Source organism: Macrotis lagotis, chromosome 1 (assembly GCF_037893015.1).
Source record: "Macrotis lagotis isolate mMagLag1 chromosome 1, bilby.v1.9.chrom.fasta, whole genome shotgun sequence".
Taxonomy (NCBI): Eukaryota; Metazoa; Chordata; class Mammalia; order Peramelemorphia; family Peramelidae; genus Macrotis; species Macrotis lagotis.
Window position 1 is genome coordinate 655,899,174 of NC_133658.1, and position 17,272 is coordinate 655,916,445.

Sequence of the window (17,272 nt, forward strand, 5' to 3'; positions counted from 1 at the left end):
TCATGTTTCATTTCATATCACATGATCATTTCTTTTGGTTAGATGGAGATACTTCCACTGAAGACTCCTCTGATTCCTCACATTGAAATGGGAGTAGTCATGGGTTGTCAGCAGAAGCAAACTCTGGCAGATCCTATCAAGGAGGAAAAGCTTCAAATATGGGTCTGGTGAGAGAATACTTGTCTCTCCTCTAGGATCAGCTTAGTTAAAAATGTAGACACAGCAATGAAAGGTTAGCCTCTTCAGTCATAACAGTTCATCAATATGAGAAATGGCACATTAGAAAGAATGCTAAACTTGGAATCAGGAAGTCCTCAGTGTATTATATGTCCACTAGGAGATGAAGGTGTTATAATTTGCATCATGAGAGAGAGTACTCAATGAAGATAAGATCATGTAGATAATGAAAATAAGATTCCAGTAAAAAAGTATGGATGGAAGCACATTCTTAGATAAGAGGAAATATGAGTTATCAAATTTCTACTCAAACTGTTCTTTCTTCTCCTTCACAAAATAATTCATCCCCAAAAACATCTGTTCAACATACTCTTCAATTATTTATGCCTACTATTTTTATCCATACAAATGAAATAAACAAAACAAAAGCTGCTAATATACCTTCAGTGGTAAATAGTACTGCAATAGTATCCCTAGCCTGAGAGAGGAAACACTTTTCTTCAAGAGACAAAATATGTACTCTTAAATGGGAAAAAAAAAATGAAAAATTTTCCAAAATCCATACTATATCCCCACCTTCCCACAGGACAATCCTCAAATCAGATATGGTAGCTTACTTTTTAAGTATACAAAAAAATGATGTGTCAGTTTAATGCATTAGAAATGCTATTAAGGATACAAAATATTTTGTGTATATTTTTTGTCTGAACTAATTCTATCAAGGTAAATGACCTAAGTAACAATCAAGTTAGACCTATATTGTTTGTGAAATTGGCCCATGATAATTTTATATTTATTTCACCCTAGGTGACTTTTTTTTTAAATGGAAAGGATTTGGTAAAATTTTCAATAGAAATGAAAATCTTAAACCCTTTTTCTATGTCTCCATAGTCTGATTTTTAACAATATTCCAGCAGTCAGTCAGCAAGCATTCATTTATGTGCAGACATTGTTCAAAGCAGTGGGAATACCAATAAAGGTAAAAACAGTATCTGCCCTCAAGGAACTCGCATTCTAATGGGGGAGATAATATGCAAGTGACTACATACAAGTAAAATATAGCAGGTTGGCATTCAAATATCTTCAGTCTTTACCATTGATGACTCAGTTAAAGCTAAAGCAAGATGCCTTTTTTTTAACCTGAGAATTTAATTTTTTTGAGAACTTCTCAAGAGTCCTCCATGACTATACCCTTTGTCTGAACACATGCTAGTGAAATCTGAGCTTGCTATATTTTGCTTGAGGCCAGTTTCTGACCAGTAAGAGGGCATTCAAAATGGGAAATGGAGACAAGGAGCCTAACATTTGAGCCATCCTGAGAATGTAACAGTCATTACTGACCAGCTGTTGGGCTATGGGAGTAGTATTCTTTGGGTCTAGTGCAAAGAATGTATCAAGGGTGTGTACTACTTACATCATAGCATTTTTGGACCAAAAAGAACTGTGAACAGATGAAGCAATGATAAAGACAAAAAAAGAGGGGTGGAGGGAGAGACAGTACTAATTTTGTTGAATCTTTTTGGTGAAGCAGGGAAGATTGGAATACATAGTTGAACTTTATTTCTGACTATGAAAAATATACCGTATTGTCTAGTGAGGCCATTTTTTGAAAACCCATCCTTTGGGGGGGGGGGAAACACTCATTTTATAACTATAGTAGTTTGGTGATTATATTGTACAGCAGAATTTAGCCAAAAAGTATTAAGCTAGTCATATATTGACCAAGAGGTTCAAAAGTCTAGCATTAATATGCATTGTGGATTTTAAAAATTAATCATCATCATCATCATCATCATCATTATTATTATTATTATTGAGCCTTGTATAGTAAATAAAATGAAGGGTGGTGCTTCAATATTTTTATGATATTTAATTTATGTTTAGTGGACAGTCTTTTAATGCGAAGAGCTTTGGGGAAATTATTTAAATCATGTTTTCTAGTGCTATCTTAAATTTTACCTATTAAATTATACAAGAAATAAAATCTAAAAAGAGTTTAATTGTGGAATGACAAATCAAGATCTGAGCAGTGTTTGTAATTCAACAAGTTATGTCTTTCATTCACAAAAGGTCATTTCTTTGGCTTTCATAATTCAGAAGGATGGGACATTATTTTAATGGAAAGGCGAAAATATTTGTGAGGGTAGTTTTAAGGTATCTTAAAAGAGTAAAAGAGTACAAAGATATTATGTCTAGTGTCCTTGGGCAGGTCAAATCAACATGCACCTATTAAGCACATTTATTATGCAGGCCACTAGGCTAAGGCTGTGGGTAAGGTCTTTCCATCACATCTTCCCTTTTAAAATTTCAAGACTGAAATAGAGATGGTATATAGGTCAAGGTAAATCATTGATCACTGAGACAAGACAGGGACCATCAGAGTAATTCTGACGGACCATCACTCTTTGTAGAAAAGATGGTAGGAACATTCTGGAAAGATTAAAGGGGAAACACACACAGTATGAAACCCTAAAGCTCCAATGTAGTTATCCTTTGTAGGATATTCCAAGAAATTCTGGGGGTCAAAATGTAAGAAAGTGTGTAAGATTACTTGTTTTTATAATAGGGATGCAGGCATTCCAAATGAACTCATGAAATCTATGGATCTTCTTCATCTCTTACTGAAAGTATTACTTAACCTAATTTTATAATAAGTCTTTCTTTTTAAAAGATTTAAGACACTGTAAAAATAAAACATTTATTTCTAAAGTTTAAGTCGAGCACCTGCAGTGCATTTTTTATGCCTTTTCATGCTTTCCTTGCCTCACATGTCTGCTATTCTACATATCACATGCAATAGCAATGTTTCTATCTTCAGGGAGTTTGATTTAAGTTGCACATTTATTAAATGTGATTTTTAATAGAGTAAAAAATGGGAGATATTTGATAGAAGCATTAAGATTACACATCTCTCATTTCATCTTTTATCAGTTAAATTTCATCTTTCTTCAAGGCAAATACAGCAAATTGTAAAACATACAGGAAGTGGTTCATAGGCAGTATTATATAAAGCCTGTGACTTTGAAATGTAATATAATGTTTGCTTTCTGGGAAATTTGTATACTGATCCTCATCTGAATATCTGACGACTCTTGTGTTGTATTTTTTATGATTCTAAAATGCTTTGAGGGAAAGATATTTTAATGTGTACAATTTGTTTTATTTTCATACTGATCTCTATTTTTGTTTAAAACCATGTTGCATCATAAAAATCATTTAATCCAAAATAAATCTTCTTTTAAGAAAAAGAACTTTAAATTATAACTTTTCTGTTATGCTTCTAAGGAAAAATTACCCTAAAATTAGTAGCACAAAGCAGGGTCTACTGGAGAAAACTATTTCCCATCCTGGCAATTTTGTGTCTTTTACAGTTGAATTTCTGGTGCCCTTCATCCTAACATTGTTTTGTGTCACTGAAAGAAAGCTTTTCAATGATACATGGCTAAGACTCAGCATTTCTAATAATATTAATTGCTTCTGTATTCAAATGTTGAGTAAACAAAAACCCAGGTTGGTGTTGCTGGATCCAGTAAGCTTGCCTGTTCAGAGTTTTTTTCTCTAATTTAATCAGGTTGGCCATGTACACATCAAAACTATCACTGATGAAAATGTAAGAAGAAAATAAAGATTTTAACAGGGTAATTTTCTATATACTTCATTTTGATTACAGAACTGACAAGTATATAAAGGTATTTGTTATCTTCTAATTTTAAGAAAACATTTTGTAGGGTCAAAAGGTCAAAATTCAGCTTGGAAGACTCCTCAGAAAAGATGTTTCACACACACACACACACACACACACACACACATATATCTCTCAAGAATCATATAGGGTGGTAATAGGATGAAACTAGAGAGATAATTTTAATTTACTTATCTAAGGCATGCTTTTCAGAAATTATGCTTTCCAGCATATTTGCCCAGCAAACAAAAGACTTTCCTATTAATTATGAGTCTCTTCACATATTGTTTGCAAATAACACAGTACTGTTAATTGTATTAATCCCTAAAATATTAGAAAGCTTTCTTAGTGAAATCCAGAGTAGTATGAAAGATAACAGACTAACTAACCATCCACACAGGAAAATGAAGTGTATGAAAATTTTGCAGTTTCAAATCTGTGACATGAAACGATGTAGTCAGCCCATTAGTCCATCAATATGTTTAACATAGCCATTGCAACAACTGAATAATGGACTAAGTTCGGAGTAGCCTAGTAGGTGGAGATCAGACTGGATTAAATTTGGAAAACTGTGCAATGTTTTCAATGAGTCAAAAAGTTCATATTTTTAATCACCAAATCTCCCAAAGATGCTTCTTTTGTCTTGAAGTTACATAACACACCTTCAATGACACTAGCAAAATGCCTTTGGCTGTGAATGCTGGAATACACAAACCCAAGTGAATTAAATAGAATTACAAATAGTCCAAAGGACATGGAAATATGCAAGTTGAACATTGTGTCAATAATGATTTGAATTCAATAAATGTCATTAAAACCCATCAAGGATATTTATATATATGAGGGAGAAAAGATAAATTTCTCATTTTTAGACTGATTGAATACACAGATGAACAGTCTGAGTGTTATAACTCTGTCCCTAAAATATTTGCAGAACCTCAGGAAAGTCTTTTAGTATGTTGAGCAGGTCCTTTGAGGGTGATCTATGAGGAATTATGTACAATTGGCAGAGGATGAGAAGGCATTCCGATGAGAAGGCATACAAATGAAATCATGCAATCATTAAAAGGAACACAGTCTTGTGTGGTAATCTCCCTACCTGTTTAACATTTTTCTGTATGTTAGTACTCAGTAACAGATCTATCAGTTTTAATTGTTTCACTGAAATTAGTAGTTAACTGAATTGACCAAATCCTCTATTTGATTTGGCGATCAGAATGTGGGAAAGAGGTTGGGCAAGAGGGAAAAAAAGGTTTTATTAAGGAACATTATTCTATGAACCTAGGCATGAGTGATCTTTTTCTCTTGTATGTTTTAATTAAGTTTACCTGGTAAATTCTTAGAAAATATTCTTAGTTAATTGGAAAAATTAGTTCTCACTATAGGTTTATAGAGTTTCCCTTATCACAATTCAAGTTTCCTCCAACAGATGTACAACAGACTTAGACATTAATCTCTTTATTGTATTTCAGACTAAAAGGGCACTTGGGAGTCTCTTGCAGTAGCAATAAAATCTGGAAGACTTGTCAAATGTGATAGAGTCCTAGTTTGTGACACAATTTCTAAAAGGGATAAACAAAATACTAACTCTATAGAATTCTGTGTCCATAGAAGTTCTCTGAACCCTTTGACCCCATTATACTCAGTGATGATTATTTTATGATTATTTTCATTATGCTCTCTCTATATGAACTTCAACATAGTTAAGGACCTGTGTCTCTGCTAGTATTTTGCCTGATCCAATTCCATATTACAGGTAATGAATGAATAATTGTTTGCTGAAGGTTGAATGAATAGTGCATACTACCTTCCAAAATATATGTGAGAATTCCTTCTATTATCCTGAAAATTTCCCCAGGTGCTACCTTTTTTTTTTTTGGTCACTTCCATTACTATTAATGTGTCTCCTTTTTATATTATAGATACTTATAGGTTATCATAACCACTTCATGAGAAATATAGTGAAGCAAAACTAATAATAATTAATATGGTAACTTCATCTGAAAGTACAAGTAATATTTCAATTTTGTATTATTCTCCTCACCAAATCTTTATTTTTTAAAAAATGGAAAAATCAATTTCTTTTCCTCCTGCCCTTTACCACATTGTAGAAAAAGAAAAGTAAAACAAACTTCTTTTAACAAATATGTAGTCAAGTGAAACAAATTGCCTATATATATGTATATATGTGTATATATATACATATATATATATATGCCTCATTTGTTACTTTATTTAACTTGCCTCTTGCTTTTCAAACCAGTTCTTACCTTCCTGGGATTAGAAAAGATTGTGGAGTTTTTATTGATACATCTATGTCCCTTGTTTGAGGGATTTCTTTCTTCTAAATCTGTTATTTTAGTTATGATTAACATTGGAATCAGAGCAAAGATAAAATATTAATAATATACATTTGGTAAAATAAATATGATAAATGTGATGCATAGGAGACATAATTCACTAATATTAATACATTTCTTTAAAAAATAGACAAAAAGTCAATTAGATGTCCAGAAGTTGTGATCTGATTCTTTACTGATAATAATTTAAAAGGCTTCAGCTGGATGTTTCTGTTAACACAAATGATAGGGAGCATATATTTCCTTGACAGTTCCAAAATGAAGTAGTAAAAAGACTACCTTCTGGCCTGTAAAATATTTAGGTACTGTATTTGAACAACTGGCTTCCAAGAAAAATAAAAAAAATTCAGCCAAATGTGGTTTGATTCAGTCAAAGAATTATTTAATTACATTGATAATTGCTCTTATTTTGGTTAGATTCGACAATTATTTGCCAAGGTTGTCTTTCGTATTTCAAATGATGATGCTAGAATTTTTCTCTTCTCCCAATCATCTTTTCAGTGGTATTACTCATGAATGATTATGTGGTGGGAGGCAGAGCAGAACCACTAAATCTGACCAAGAATGCATGTGATGCTATGCTAGAAATTCAGTTGCAATTTTTTCCATATTTATTTCTACCATATTTATTATTGGTCTTAATATAGGATACCCCCAGAAAATATCACACTTCTAAAATGAGATCTTTCTGAAAAGAATAAAAAATACTAATGTACAATGAAAAGTAATGGTATTTATAGGTTGTACTCAGTAACCCAAATCAACCATATGGCCCATAGTCAGACCAATACAATGGTATTATCAAAAATGGACAGTGATGATTGTAAGCTGTTAAACTAATCCAGCTACAGTTAATCTGCATCATGACCACAGGTCCCTATACTTAAAAAAACTTTTCAATTGCTAGCCCTAATTTTAACAAATCTGTATTCAAATAACATGGAAGGATAACTCACTTGTCTTGTGCAATTTATATATATATATATGTTTCCTCACAAATCCTCTTTAGAAGATCAATAAGCCATGAATTAACAACTTGCTGAACTCCTATTATGCCCATACACTGTACTGGATGCTGGGGATATCAATACAATAAAGAATATCTACTTTATATCCCAGTGGGTGAGATCACAAGTACATATAGGAGTATAAAAAATAAATATAAAGAAAATGAATATAAATAAATTCAAAGTAATTAAATACAAGGCAATTTGAGAGGGAGAGTTGAGAGGATCGGAAAAGTTTCATTTATAGAAGGTGGTGCTAAAGATTTGTCTTGAAGGAAAAGATTCTAAGAGACTAAGATGAGAAAGAAGTGCATTAGGCAGCTGAGGGGGATAAGTCAGTGCCAAAGAATGGAAAAAAGTGATGGATTTTTGTTTATGAGGAACGGAGTAGTAATACAGCACTTTGACTGTATCCTGGAGTTTGGGAAGAGCTTTTAAGGTCCAACAAGGCCAACAAAAAAGGTTGAAACCATGTTGTATGACAGCAATTGTAGACAGTTTTGATTTGGTTTTTTCCCCCCATGGATTTGGACTAAGAAAAGGATGAGAGATCTAAGACAGTAACTTGAGGAGATCTAGTAGGTAGGTAGGATCTAGTAAAAGCTTGTTTGGGTTTTTTGTTTGTTTTAAGGATGGGGAAAATTTGAGAATGTCAAATCACTATGCTGGCTAACTCTAAAAGTAGGAGGATAAATAAAAGCAATGTATTGTTCTTTCCTCATATTAGAAATTAACCAGGGTTGGTCTTTAGCAATAACCACACAGAAAACATACAAAAAGACATAAATAATTATATGAACACTGAAAAATGTCGACTGAAATGAAAAGAAAAACAAGCCAATACATAGAGTCTTTAAATTGTCTTCAAACAGCAATTAAAATTCATTATGTGGGCAGCTAGGTGGTCCAGTGGATAGAGCACAGGCCCTGGAGTCAGGAGGACCTGAGTTCAAATCCGACCTCAGACAATAATTGTCTAGCTTGTGTGGCCTTGTGCAAGCCACTTAACCTCACTGCCTTGCAAAAACAAAATAAAATTTATTATGTATAGTGAAGACTGATTTCAGAATTTTATATTTTAAGTAATGTGGGATCAGGGCAATAGGAGAAATCTCAGATTATCCAAAAAAGAAAGATTTTACCCAGAATCTCTGTTGAAAATAAAGAGTAAGAACCAGAGAATTAAAGACTAACTAATTAATATTAATTACTATAAAGAAAATCTAACTGGTTAGACTTTGACCTATCATGACTTTGATCACTCAGTGTTATTAAATTGTAAGAACTCCCCACCCCTGACCCATGCCACCACCCAAGCCCCCAAAAGGAGAGTTGTGGAGATGACAATCTGTTAAAGAAATAATGTGCATGAGCTTAGATAATATTCCTAAAAAGAGGAACTCATTCCTAATGTCAGAAGAAGGCTATCCTCAGAATCTTAAAAAAAAAACAAAAAATAAATGGAGGATAGAGTTCTGTCTCTTTTCCCCTCAAACCTGTGAAAAGATCAGTCTGTGTAATTAGATGAGCACAGTTCAAGGTATCAAAGTGGATAGAAGTGGCCACAGTCACCTCATTAGACAAAGGCCACCTCGAACTGACAGATATACAGCGCTTAGCTTCAGTCTGTGAAATCTCTTCCTCCCTTTTCAGAAGCAAGGTTCTTCCAAGGAGACCAAGCAGCTCTTCTGGAGGGTTACTGCAGTCTATCAGCTTGCAATGTAACTGGATAATTTTGTATTTTGCAGACAGAGAAAGATCCATCAGAATGAAGCCAAGGTGACATTCAGGGCTCTTTATATCTCCTCTTGGTCTTCATCAATGACTAAGGTTAACTGAGACTGGAGATCCATTCATTGAATTTAATTGTGAGTTAATTTTTGAGAATATCTGAGCCAAATCTCTTATGAAAGCATGACCACCTAAAGATCATCAGTGGATAGAGAGGTGAACCTGGGGGTCAATTTGACCTCAGTTCAAATACACTTACTACTTGTGTGACCCTGGGCTTAACCTGATTCTTTTTCATCTGCAAAAATAGAGATAATAATAGCAGCTACCCTTCATAACTTGTTGGTCTACCCTGGAACCCACATTCTCAGTACCTTCTGCCCCTGGGCAGAGTAGATTGGAGAGTAGAAAAATTCTCCCAGAACTTCCATTGAAGAAGGGACCCAGGGCAGCACCTTTTTCATTTCCCACCTGGCTGCAATCCTCCAAATTTCTCTTTCACATCCTTGCATCTATAAGTCCCCTCCCTTCCTTTGCAGCTTCCTTTCGTGTCCTGTCTTCCCTTAGAGAATGTAAGCTCCCATGGGTAGGTACTAGCTTTCTTTTGGCTTATATTTGTACTCCCAGTGCTAAGTAAGCTCTGGTACCTGGTAAATGTTTCATAAACACTTCTTGCATTGACTTGAGGACAAAATATTTTTAAAAATGTGAAGCACTTTGCAAACTTGAAAGTGCTAGATAAATACTAGCTATTATTATATCAACTGACATAGCTAAATGGTTCCAATGTCAAATATGGTAGCAGATGGTTTTCTTATTTATATCAAACAAACTAACCATCTGCTAGTTTGGATAGGTTGTGTGACTCGTATACAATTCATATAGCACAAGGCACCTTATTTATTTGTTGCCATAGGTGATGGGATCGCCCACACAAGTGAATTTTCCAGATAACTGAGGTCCACTTAACTTCTTTCAATGCCAAAACTCATTACAATTTAAACAGTTTAATAAATATTTGGGGGAGTACATTAAACAATGATAAACAGTGATAAAATTTATCGAATAATTCCCTTTTTTTCACTTCAATCATGTCTGGCATAAAAGTGAGCTAGAACTGAGTTGTCATTTGGTGAGAACTGGTGGATTAATCTGCCCCCAAAGAGATCCTGTTTCTTCAATTCAGTTCAAAAATCTCTTATGCCAAGCTTAGATAGGACGACCCTATCCTCCAGGAATTTAGGATCTAGGAAGTAAAAGTATATGAATAATTGTTTCAAGAGAGGGTGAAAAAGATGAAAGCAATTAGCTGAGCAACCAGCTAAAGAATCTCTGAGGAGGAAGAACACCTGGGTCTTCTCCCAGTTCTTGATTGTCCTCCCTTCTCAGAGGTCACCTGCTATGGGCCACCTGTATCTGCCCTCTGCATCTGTCCTAGCCCTCCATCCTTACTTCCTCACCCTGATGCAAAGAGTCTTTTTCAGAACTTGTGGTCATCCTGAACTAGCCAGGAATCATTTCCCCCTCCCTTTTTCTTGCCCAGTTCCAACCCCAGCCTTCTATGGTTCAAGGAACCTAAAAATCTTGCTTCAGCTACTTTTTATTTCTAATGTTGACTTGTATTGTGGATTGATAAATGGTTATTCAATCATTAGTAAAATTCACTTTATGTTAATGACTATAATAATAATTTTGGTATGTGTTTTTATATTCATAAAGCAATCGAGTAACTTATAAGTGAAATCCAATTTTATGTGATTCAATTCAGTTTTCTCTTTAAAAAATGATTTTTGGACTAGGAAGTCAAAGCAAAGAAATGTGAGGAGATGATAATATGATCAGATGGTACTACTGTCTTCAATAAGTTCTGGTAAGTTCCTTAGGAGTAGAGATGGCATTATTCATTTTTATTTGTATCCTCACAACCTAGCACAATGCCTGGTCACATAGTATGGCACTTAATTAAACATTTATGTGGATATTTTTCACTGGCTATCTCCTATGCCTAGAAAACTCTTCCTTCTCATCTCTATCTCCTCATTTCTCTTGCTTCCTTCAAGTCCCAGCTAAGATCTCACCTTCTTTAAAAAGTCCTTCCAAAAGTCCACCTTAGTTCTAGTAAGTTCTCTTCATTATTTCCAATTTCCAATGTATATATCTTGTTTGAACATAGTTGTTTTTTCTCCCCCATCAGAATGTGAGTTTCTTGAGAGAAGGAAAGTCCCTGGTGCCCATTCCTGACCCTGGGAGAGTTCACTTTATTTAATCAACGAATTGGAAACATTGAACTAGTCTTCAAATATTTCTAGGGCTTCCTGTGGATGTGGAATTTAACTGCTATATATTCCTAAAATTTAGGGAGAAACAATGGATAGAAGTTATAGAGAGGCAGACTGGGGCTTGATATTAGGAAATCTTATGTCAATAATCAAAATTAGGTAAGACTAGAATGGACTGCTTCAGGAAGATTAGTACATTATCTGGGATGACTACTTGTAAGCAATGTTGGAGAAGGGAGTTTAGTCAAATAAGAGATGGATTTGATGGAGTGTGAGAGCTCTTCCAGTTCTGAGATTCTAAGATTATGTGAATCAAATAGGAATAAGATTGGAATACCTAAGTGCAATCAATAGTCTAAGATTATGTGAATCAAATAGGAATAAGATTGGAATACCTAAGTGCAATCAATAGTATGGATATTAATGTATAGAAAACATGTCTTTGTTAATATATATATATATATATATATATATATATAGCTACCCAGGTATTATTAAAATTCATTGAATAGTAGCTAATAATAATAGTTATATTTATGTAACATTTTGATAAAATTTACCCTGTCTCCCAGACACCAAAAAAAGAAATAGTATATCTGGTTAGTTCTATTTAGGACAAATCACATTTGTAACATTTTGGTCTGTTCTAGGTATCACATTTTAAAAAGGACATTAACAAAACAGAATATATTCAGAAGAGGATGACAAGATGACTGAAGACCATATTATATGGGGAATGGTTGCAGAAATGAGGGATGCTTTTTCTTGATCCTTGATCCTTTCCTGAGTCCACTCTCTGGAAGAGCCCTTATAAGATTGAATCCCTTTTCCTGTTTTGAAGCTCTCTCATGTGGATAACTTCCTTTAAAGTGCTCTTAGTAGGGTATCTCTAAGTTTCAGAATTTTAATAGAGCTGAGGTGATATGTATTCAGACCTGTGAATGACCATATGAAGTTACCAGCTCTATCAGCTTCCCCTTGTTCTTTTGGATAATTTATCATTCAAAGATTACATTATCATCCCACCTCCAAAACCCAAGAATTGTTTTTTCTAGTTTATTTATATGTTTCACAGAGAAAAACACTTTAAAATAACTTATTCCAAAGATATAGACAGTTCTCCCTCAAGATAAACCCAGTAAGGATAATGGCCTTCTCATTTGGTGAAGAAAACCAGACACCAACTTGCCTGTCGCTACTCCTGTACCAACATTGAAGGATAGGCTTCAGAAAGGATAGAATATGATTGATGGGGATGAGGTCAGATGAATAGGGATAAGATATGAAATTTGAAGCCTTTTCTTTTCTGATTCCCCTACCTGCCACTCTGTGACCAAATAACCAATCCCAAAATTGTTTCTTGAAAATGGAAGTCAGGGTGGATAGAAAAGGAAATAATTATCAGGATAGTTCGCTTCCCTAGGGAAGCTCAGTATAGACTACTACATACTCAATCACCCTGTAAAGTCTAGGACAGAGGACGCCGAGTCATTCTAATAAATGGTGCATTTGTGCTAATAAATTTGTCCAGGTGCATTTGTCCTAATTAAAACATAAACATATAATGGGTGTTTTCCATCTTATTAAAGTTAATTAGTTTCCCTACAACAGTCTAATGCTACAAATTAGTATAAAATTCTTCCTTCCCATATGTACCTTTCCAATTTGGGGGTGGGGTGGGGTGAGGAAGGAGTTGAAGAAATTAAATGTTTTTATTCATGTATTTATTTAATGTAACAACATATGGATGGATACATTTCTAACAGTTTTTATAAATTATGAACAAAGAGTAGCTTTAAAACCAGAGTAATATCTTTCCTGACTATATCATATGGTTAGTCTGAAGATGAAATGATTATATTATAAAATTTGAAAACCAATTCACAAATGTAAGCTGTTAGTGTAGTTAACAATAACTTGGGAATAGCTAGCTTGAGACTAGTCTCCTTTCAGGAGGACAATCAACTTCATTCACTTCACTTATCCATGTCATTCAATCTATTTTCAGGTTTCACATTTCACTTTAATATCTAGATAATTCAAATCTCTAACTCCAACTACTATAACTCTGAAGAGCTTGAGTCCAATATTTCCGGTTCTCTTCTGGATATGTCATTGACTGTTCAATCTCAACAAATCTAAGGCTAAACTTCTCTCCTACTCTTCAAACCTGTCCCTTCTACTAACTTCTCCACCTCTGTTGTTGTCATCAGTAAACCCCTAGACATTCATGTTCAAAATCTCTCAGAAGTTATCCTTGATTTCCCCTCTCTTGCTCCCCATATTTAATGAGTTACCTTTTTTTGTTGTGTTTGAAATAGCTCTCTCCCTTCCTTTCCCATTGCACTACCCCATTCTATGCAGTTCTTTTTCCCTTGCTAATCCACTGTATACATTCCTACCACCTAATTTCCTTATTCACATCACTCTCATTTTCAGTGACCTCCAAATAAATAAGTACAAATGTTATATCTTGCTATTCAATACCTTCCATAATTGGCCTCAACCTATCTTTATCTCTTGCTATTTACTTTGATTCTGGTTTTCAGTAGATCTAGTGTTGAATACATGTTTGAATATGCATAAGTATATGTGCATGTACATGCATCTATGTTCTCATATATTTGCATGCCAAGGTGCATATATGTATGTGTAGGAATACTTACATTCATATTCAAAGTAATATTTAAGCACCTTCTCTTAAATTCATTTAAAATTAAGATGAAGGAGGATGGGACTCACAGTGATCTCTAAAGTATTAGGAATGCCCTCTTTCATTTTTTTTTTTTGGTTTTTGCAAGGCAGTGGGGTTGAGTGACTTGCCCAAGGCCACACAGCTAGGTAATTATTAAGTGTCTTAGTCTGGATTTGAACCCAAGTCCTCCTGACTCCAGGGCCAGTGCTCTATCCACTGCACCACCTAGCTGCCCCAGGAATGCCCTCTTTCAATGCTGATCAGGTCTTCTTTGTAATTTCTTTTTTTTTTTAGATTTTTCAAGGCAATGGGGTTGAGTGGCTTGCCCAAGGCCACACAGCTAGGTAATTATTAAGTATCTGAGGCCAGATTTGAACTCAGGTACTCCTGACTCCAAGGCTGGTGCTCTATCCACTGCGCCACCTAGCCATCCCCATAATTTCTAATCTTAAAGAGTTGCCTCTAGGGACTGAGAGGCTAAAAGTCACAATCACTACATGGCAGTAGGTGGTAGTTGAATTCAGATCTTCCTCAATCCAAGGTCTATGATCTGTCCTTTATACTATCTTGTCTCTCAAAATTAATATCATCAGTTACCAAAATTCCTGCCTTTCCTTTTTCTTGATGAAGTTTCCAATATCTAGCACATATCTAGATATTTCAGACACCCACCCACACACACACATACTTACATTTATCACCAAATTGACACACATCTACTTTGTCCTGAAAGCATCCTGGCCCACTGTTGATAAAGACTATTATATTTTTATTTCTAGCTATCAAACAAGGGAGGTTGGGCTAGAATTTTAGATCCCTAGAGTTTTAATGAATATTAAAAATCATCTCTATTTGAATGCCCTCTTCCTTCTTAACAAAATGGGAATGAGTCTAGCCAAACTATTTCAATGTTTTTTAAAAGAAATGATTTTGTAATAACAAATTGAACCAGAGAGATAACTTTGTCCAATAAGTACAAACATCAACTGAGTTTTAAAATAAAGAAATGCATGCTCATAGAAAATATTCTCCATAGAAAATACAGAATTCAAATAGACAAATATCCCTTATTGATGATAAGATTCTCTAAACACTTCTCTTTGCAGATAACACTGTCCTAATTGCACTGAGTCCCAAACCAGTGTAAATCCTTCTCTACTAAAACCACAGTCACTTGAATAAGGTTTCCCTATGTATTCATACTTGAAAACTAAAGAAGATAAAAATGTAATCTCTAGATTATGGCTTGCAAGTGTGAACAAGAAACCTTTTGAATGAGTTTTTATAAGTATCTACATCTTACTCACGGGTGCTACTGATGAACAAGTTAGTCCCCAAACTGAAAAGGAGATGGAGAATTGCTTTTTGGAAACTTTAACACCTCATATTATTACAAGCTCTTTGCTACCACAAGAGCCCATCGTTAAAACTAATAACCCATGATTAATAAAATATGGTTATAATTCTCTGGTCCCTATAATCTCAGAAGAATCAAAATTATAAATAACTCAAAGGTCAATGGCATGTTAAAGCCAATTTCAATTGACTCAGGAAAGTGAATCTTTCATGAAAGTGAAAACTAATCAGTTAGCATTTACACCTGAGAAATCACAAAGGCTTCAAATCAAGGACTGATTCACTGTCTTGTTGACTGTCCAAACTTAAAAAAGTAATAGGCATAATATTAATAATGCAGAACAAATGTGAAAATGTGTCATGCGTGTATATATGTGGGTTACTTTGAAAACATTTACCCATATTTCCCCAGTAAAGTCACAACATATTATTGATGATGATCACATAGCAAGTGTGAAGGACGTAAGTGAACACTGGTACTCAAGCAAATATTAAAATAACAGGAGAAAGACCTATAACATGTTGGATGGATTCTCTCTCTCTCTCAAGGATTAATGAGAAGATGTCAAGAATTTCACAGGGTAAGAGATATGGATAAGTTGAAATCCACATTGGTAAGAAGTTGTACCCACATTAAAGGGCTCAAGTATCAATTGAAGAATCAATTTAGTAACATTATTGAGAAAGGAAATTGCTTAGGATAAGATTATGTAGATTATGCCTGTTCCTGAATTCCCAGAATCCAGAACTTCTCCTCTAAATATAAATCATCATCCATCTAGAAAGAAAAGAAAGATAACCAAATTATTGCTTTTAGATTTGCATAGCCTAAAAAATTCTCTCAAGGAGCCGACAAATTACAAACTTTTCTAACTTGGATATTTTTTGGTCTAGTTCAAATGGAAGTAGGGTGCATTTTCAAGCTATGATTAGATAAATCTCCAGTAATTATAAAATGAAAAAAAATCAGAAGGCCTTAAAATTTATTTGGTCTCTGGGTCTTGAAATCTTGTCTGTTCCTGATGAATGACAGGCGTTTCCCTGGCTATCCACTAAGTCTAGGGACTTTCTCCTTCATCTCTTCCTCCCAGTTTCCCTAGTTTCCTTCAAGTCCTACCATATGTATGAAGCCTTTGCAGGCCATGGTTAATACTATTGCCTTTCCTCTGAGATTATCTTCACTTTATTGTGTGTGTGTGTGTATGTGTGTGTACATATTTATATAATGTGTATATGTAGTTGTTTACATATTATTTGCTACCATTTTGACTGTCTGAGAGCAGAGTTTTATTTTTTGTCTTTTTTTGTATTCCCAGCACTCAACAAAGTACCTGTCTCATAGTGGGCTTTAGTAATTATGATGATGATTATTATTATAGCTAAATTTTATATAGTTTTTTTAAGATTTGCAAAATGCTTTACATGTATTAACTCATCTGATCTACACAACACTGTGAGGTAGGCCCTATTGTTATCCCCATTTTATAGGTGAGGAAACTGAGGCAAATGGAGATTAAGTGACTTGCCCAGGGTCATGAAGCTAGTAAGTGAACTCAGGTTTTCCTCAGGAAGCAGTACTCTTATTCATTGCAACAATAAATACCTGTGAACATCTTTAAACTTTATCTACAAAACTAAACCATATCACATTTTTCACAACTGAAATATGAAAAATTAAACCTGCAAGTTTTATCTTCATATATCACATTAAGTAATAATGCAAAGTAGCCCAACTGAAACCAGTTTCAAATTCTCACTCAGGAGGATTTGTTACATTTGGAATATTGTTTATTTTTCATAGCCTTCTCAGAGCACTCAATAAAACAAGAGACTCCTGAATGCATTAGAAAAATTCTGTTTTAATTGGCTTTAAGGAGCCATTTCCTTGAAATGTTTATAATGTACTAAGCACATGGCCTGGAGTCATCAGCCATTCTGTGGAGCAACTCCTGCCCATTTTATAGGAATTGTGAAATGGGAAGAAA

The 17,272-nt window shown here is 34.3% G+C and overlaps 1 long non-coding RNA gene across 5 annotated transcripts in view; it reads right to left on the bottom strand.

The window, feature by feature from the left end:
• LOC141507607 (uncharacterized) overlaps positions 1-17,272 on the bottom strand; it is a 90,757-nt gene that overhangs the window by 60,808 nt on the left and 12,677 nt on the right. The window contains exon 4 of one of the 5 annotated variants that reach the window (XR_012474197.1): positions 12,178-16,065. The exons of the other annotated variants lie outside the window; for them this stretch is intronic. This is a non-coding gene — a long non-coding RNA (uncharacterized LOC141507607). Of the gene's footprint in view, positions 1-12,177; positions 16,066-17,272 lie in introns of those variants that run through there. 5 annotated transcript variants of the gene reach the window in all.